Source organism: Sturnira hondurensis, unplaced genomic scaffold (genome assembly GCF_014824575.4).
Source record: "Sturnira hondurensis isolate 20B ecotype Veracruz unplaced genomic scaffold, ASM1482457v3 Scaffold0008897, whole genome shotgun sequence".
Lineage (NCBI taxonomy): Eukaryota > Metazoa > Chordata > Mammalia > Chiroptera > Phyllostomidae > Sturnira > Sturnira hondurensis.
In genome coordinates this window covers 3,748,581-3,754,945 of record NW_028081528.1, presented here as the reverse complement: position 1 = coordinate 3,754,945, position 6,365 = coordinate 3,748,581, and the positions used below count along the sequence as shown (strand labels likewise).

Genomic DNA, 6,365 nt, shown 5'->3' with positions numbered 1-6,365 from the left:
TTTAATATTGAGGAGGGAAGAAAATATGCAACATTCTTGGCATATTTCAAGAAAGGTAAAAATGCAATTGAAACGTAAAAATAGATTTGTGCAGTGTATGGAGAAGGTGCTGGGACTAACTGAATGTGTCAAAAGTGGTTTGCGAAGTTAACTTGGTACGACTGACATTTTGGCCACACAATTCTTTGCTGTGGGGCTGCCTCATGCATTGGAAGGTGTTTAGCAGCACCCCTGGCCTCTGCCCACTCAAAGGCAATAGTGGGAGAGAGCTGACATACTCAGATATCCAAATCAATGACGTTATTGGTGAAACTGAAAAATGTGTCTTTGATTTTATGAAAAAAAGACTAAATGGACTTTTTGGCCTACCCAATATACTGACAATTTTATTTTATCTATTTAAAGTAACATGTTACATTAATGCATGCTATCTTTTATAAATGTATTTTCTGTATTGTTGTGGTAAAAACAGAAGGAAGCGGAGTGATAGGATTTTACAGGTACTGGAATTATCAGAAGTCATTTATGAGGCACATTCACCTATTTTTCCATATCCTATAGTCAACTTGTGTATTCCTCGCATTTATAATATTCCATTGGTTTTCATAAACCATCTCTTAAGCCCAATCTTCATGGGATTTAAAAAAATTCTATATTCAGTGGAAGAATCTGATAGAATTTAGATTTCTTAGCTTTAAAAAATCCTAATTATTTCCTTAGTAACAGAAACATTCTTGCAAATTGGAAAAAAAAAAGGCGAGTGTGTCTGTGTGTGTGTGTGTGTGTAGCACTGCATAAAACGCCATTTCCACTGGAAAGGCCAACAGCGAGGAGCCCTATTTATGAGCCCTATTAACACCAAACAGTGAGCTTAGCAATGTCTGTTTCTAAAAATAAGCCCTGTGTGTCTCCTGTTGTCATCCTCAACCAGAGGACTCCGAGCTCGGTGGCAGGGAGCATCAAAGCCACTCCTTTGCCTTTCCACGGGCATCACACATCACCACGGAAAGGCCTCCCCTCGGTCAAGGTGGCAGAGATAAAACACACTCTGCGAGAGGCCACAGCGCACTCTCACACACTGTTGCCCCTTGAGCAGTTATCATGTTGTTTTGGCAGCAGGAAGGAATCTGTGGTTTCACTTGAATGTTATTCTTCTTTATTTAAACTACTAGAAATAACCAAAAATGACAGAATGCTCTTTCTATAAATAATCATTCCAGTGTAGAGTTATATTAGGAGGTAACTCAGATGGCATGATAACGCCTAACAAGCTAATCTTAGACCTGCGATGCCATAAGAAATACCGAGGCTAAGAATAACTGACCCAAAGGAGTCAGGCTGCTAAAGACAGTCACAGACATGTAGGTATCTGCAGACTTTAATGCATTGAATGATCTCCTGAAAGCTTCTTTTCCCTAGGAAGGCAATAAATTATGGTGGTCATTAAAATGACAATCAATAATGCTTTTACAATGCATCGATTCCAAAAAATGGCTCAAGATTCTCACAGCAAATAAGATTCCAACAATAGTTGATGGAAGCCAGAGTTGGCTCTTAAGTAATTGAATTAGCATCTGTTGGTGAATTTTATGCAGAAGCCACCTGCAGAGCATGCAATACTCAGCCAGTGAAATAGGATTAAGTATAATGTAATATGTTGCTATATGAAAACACTGCCATCTAAAATTGCCTACATGGACCCAAATTGGACTAATATATATTCAAAACAGGAAGAATCTAAATTTTGGTAACAAGATCATTCTTTTGGTGCAAGAATTTGATGTCACATCTTTAAATCTGGATTTGAGTTAGAGACACAGACTTTTTTGACCCCCTCTGCCATTTCTAGCTGAAAATGAAGGTGGGTATAATTCAAACATTTTGGTAAAAAGAAACTGAACCCCATGGTGCTAACAGTTGAAAAAAGCCTTCTGCTGAAATACATTAGTAATAATGTGCTATTTTGAAGTGGTACAAAGCTTGCCTTTATGATTAATGAGATGCAATGTGAGAGCACTGGCCAACACAGACCAAACGCACTGGGAATGCTGGTCCGGTGTCCCGTGTCTTCGCATTATTCTGTGTACCACCAGTCTCCTGGAACTTTGGAGGCTGCCTTCAGTTCGCCTTAGCCCTGGATAGTGCTAACTCCAACCAATCTAATTATCAAGCACTGGGAATGTGAATAAAGGGTCCGCCAGCAAGCCACTCAACATAGATGCCCATTTGTGCCTAAAGCTCCCAGGATGAAGAAGTGTGCCTACATGTTTGTGGATAAATACAGCTGATTCCATATTTTTAGCACCAAACAGATATGAAAAACCTTATCCCATGCTAAATATTTTTCTGTCTGGAAAAAAGTGGTAGGGACATGGTAAACAAGAACAAATCCAAAGCAGACCCTGCCAGGTCCTAGCCATGGTGACCCTCAGTAAGTTCTCCTAGATCTATTTCCTCACCTGCAAAATACCAATCCTGCTGCCACTGTAAACACTGTGGACCTCTGAAGAGGACTAAATGATAAAAGTGATGCCTGGTACAGAAAAGGCTTTTGATACATTAGCTTATTTTGTCGATAATAAGAAGGACAGTGATAAATGATTTAAACAATGGTCCAATCATTAACCTTTAAAGTTTGAGACTAAGCCACTAGATTGGAGTAGACTGTGGTAGAGCAACCATAATAATAATAACTAATGGTGATTCTGTTTTTATATTCCAAAGTGAGCAGTTACTGACGTGAAATCTCAGATTCAAAACACATACTTGAATTTCATTGGTCAGCAGATGTAAAAAGCACCTTGAAAAAGAACGCTTCCATTGCATTTACTTCACCAAGAGCTTTTCTAGTACACCTTACACGGGGTACCCTGAACACATTCTGTGTAAACCTGTTTGTACTGAAGCAAGAATTCCCAGGCCACAGCATGATTTAATGGAGATTCACTGGAAATGTTCTTGCTTGTTCTTAATTTCAGATTTTTAAAAAACTTTGACTTCTCGATTTTTCACCCAGTTTGGAAATGTCATGCCACCAAAATTTACTTCAAGTGATCAAAAAGGACACCCACACACATGGCTACAATTGTGTCAATACTAAATATAAATTATGAATTAAACACTTCTATCAAAAGTGGTAGACCATGAGGGGAAGAAGCAAGAAAATGAAGTTCTGGGGTATTTCCAAACTTATCAACATGCAAAGAGTTTAATCATAAGTAAATGACTAGCTACACTTTGTGGTTTGGTAAATTTCCTTCTTTCTTAAATGTAGTTTTTATTGGATTTAATTATGGGGTATTTTAAAAGCACAACATATAAAAGGCCCATCACTTATTTTACTTTGAATAATTTAACCTTAAAATAATTAATGGAACTGATAGCATTCTAAAACATATGAATTACTTAGTTTTCTGTTCAAAAACCATAGCGTCCTAGAGTAATCCTAAAGTATAATGTTCTCTGATAATACTTAAAAGTGTAGGTCGTTTGGTACTACAGAAACTTTTGTTTAAATTAAATTGGTTTTGTGGAACTTAGGCAAAAAAGAATGGAACTAGTGGAAATAGGTATTTTCTCGTCTTTTCATATCCTGCTTGTCAATTTCCCAAGTGTAGGAAAGGGAAGGCTGTCCACGGTGGACCCCAAGCTCACCACTGGACAGTCCAGGTTCCTTTCAAGAATCAGAGAGATCACAGTGCAGCCACACTGATTCAAAGCACGTGCCAAGGTATCTTTGAATTCCATCTACACAAAGATTGGTTTTTAAGTTATTTTTATGGACTTTGATTCCAATTAAATTTTTTCAAAGTATTCCAATTGAGAAAAGAGTTGTTAAAATGCAGTTACCATTCCAGATTGTTAAAAATGTTCATTACTGTGAAATGTAATAATTGTGAACAGCATACTGGCAAAGAGATTGTATTCTGAGTATCTTTAAGATAAGCCTCCTTTAACGCACTGAAAAGTTTACACATTATTAGGTAAATTTCTAGTTATTCTCTGTATCCCTCAAAGCCAATATAAAAGAAATATTTTACTCAAACATATAATAAATGCTTGCAATGCATCTGTCCACGATGTTGGTTTTCCTCCTTTTTAAAAAAATGACTTACAACCTAGACAGACCTAGTTGTTTACCACACTTGTGTACTTCAGTTTGTCAGGGTTCCTTCTAACAACAGATCATACTAAGAAAAGTCTTTCCATTCCATACCAGTAAAAAAAAAAATTAAATGGATATACATCTTCTTTAAAATGAAGATCCACGATTCAACTGAAAGAGAAATGACATAATCCATGTCCACATCCTTCACTTAATTAGTTATATTTTGTCGAAATTACTAGCAAAGATAATTACAAACACTTGGGTACTTGAAATATGGTGAGGGGGGGTCATTTTTTAAAGCATATGACTGCCTAACCACTCTGTCCACCTGAAACCAATACAAAATAATACTGAATATCAACTGTAACTGAAAAATAGCATTTATAAAGGTGAAACAAACCAATAGCAAAAGTGTGCTAAGAAAAAAAAATTTTTTAAAGAAAATTCCAAAGAGAATTCCAACCACTAATACATACAGCATAGCAAATCCTGCCAGTGCCTAGCTGACATCGTTCTCCTTCCGAATAGAATTAGATTCTTGATTTCAGTATCAATCCTCCCTGGCTCAGCCACACCCCAAAGGAGCTATCATGATGGGTGTCCCATTTTTTTTCAATGGCTGGCAAAGGTACTGGCAGGTGATGCTACCCTGGCCATGAAGTGAGTGATGAAGGATGATTTGTGGAGAAATTTTGTGTAAAAAGCCCTTCCTTAAGAAAATACCCAAGAAAGCAAAGTTTCTCTTCCAGGTCTCTGGAATTCATTAGGCATCAATAAATGCAATACCTGGAACTTGTACAGTCAACTGGCGATGACCAGAAGGAAGAACCTTGGGCTGTCACTGCCTCCAGGGCAGTAGAGCGGAGCAGCAGGAAGGGCCTGCCCGCTGTCACCATTACTGACCAGCTGGTGCTGCCTCCCTACCCTGCTGGTTCACTAAATGACAGGTTTCTTTGTCATTGGTCAGTATGAGGAGAGCTTCCTATAACTTGCTGTGGAGCACAACCCAATCACATACCTACAACTTACACTAAATCACTGTATGGATCCTGGCACAGCAGCTTTGTGTGTGGATGTGTAAGAGACACATTTTTGAAAGATATTGCATATTATACAAATTCAAACAAGGCCAAAAAGCATGATGATGAAAGCAAAAGGCCCTCTACAATCCAAACACCATGGTCACGCACACACAATGCTTCCTGACTTCCTTCTACCAACAAATGAGTTCTTCCGGGAAACGAATAAATGGACAAAATATACTTCTATAAAAATGAGATAATACCAGATATTTTATTTTTTATCTAAAATTATTACATCTAAATTAATTTAACCATTCAAAAACTACACTTGAAGTTTTTTACTAAAGGCTTCCTTCTTAAAAGAGGTACTAGTTCCAAAAAGAGCTAAGGCTATAAAAAGAAACTTTTTAAAGTCAGCATTTGGAGTCTGTTTATTTATTCATTTTGTTTTGGGGGTGTTGTCAAATGATCGTTAACTGAAATGTTTTCCTTTATGGTTCTTCACCAGCTGGACATTCACTGCATCTCTGCTGACCCCATAAGATGCCTTCAACACTGAAGCCTAGAGCCTGGGCATCCCCAGAATCCCTGTCATAGGTCCAGAGAGTTCTCACACTAAAGATGGGTGCCACATCTGTCGGGCCATGTTGACAATCTCATCAGAAGTGATATTTCCACTGTGCTTTGGTTCTTCCTGTCCCTTGGCAGTTCATGAAGGGCTTTGACGACCAGGGCAGAGGCAGAAGGCACTACCGCAATCTGGGCCTTTCTGTTCTGAATGGTCAGTTTCACGGTAATCCTCAGACTCTTTCAATCACTAGAAACTCTAGCAAGGGCCAACCACTTTTGGAGACAAACCCAGGGGGCCGATCTCGGGGCCAGGGCAAACATGGCACTGAGTTCCCCACAGATTCACCTCAGGTGTATGACTCTGATCTCCTTGGGGTGGAACTTCAGCATCATGGCGAGGGCAGCTGCTGCAGGATGAACCGGAACCCAGGAGGCCAGAAGAACGCTGCACCTAAGCCTTCTGTGCACCAGAGCTGAAAACTGGAGTCTTTTTGAAAACAATTTTTAACTATGTGTTTCTATTTTAAGCAGCAGGGAGTCTGTCCTGCTCAGGGAGAAGATATGAACATTTTTCCACATCCCTCTGTCTCATTCATCTCTTCCCTTATATCGGTTAGCTTCAGGTATACTTCTACGTTGCCCTACTTCATAAAACTCACTCTCTG

General features: G+C 38.8%; 1 protein-coding gene across 9 annotated transcripts in view; it reads right to left on the bottom strand.

The window, feature by feature from the left end:
* Positions 1-6,365, bottom strand: part of HDAC9 (histone deacetylase 9) — an 835,653-nt gene that overhangs the window by 454,245 nt on the left and 375,043 nt on the right. The window lies entirely within an intron of this gene.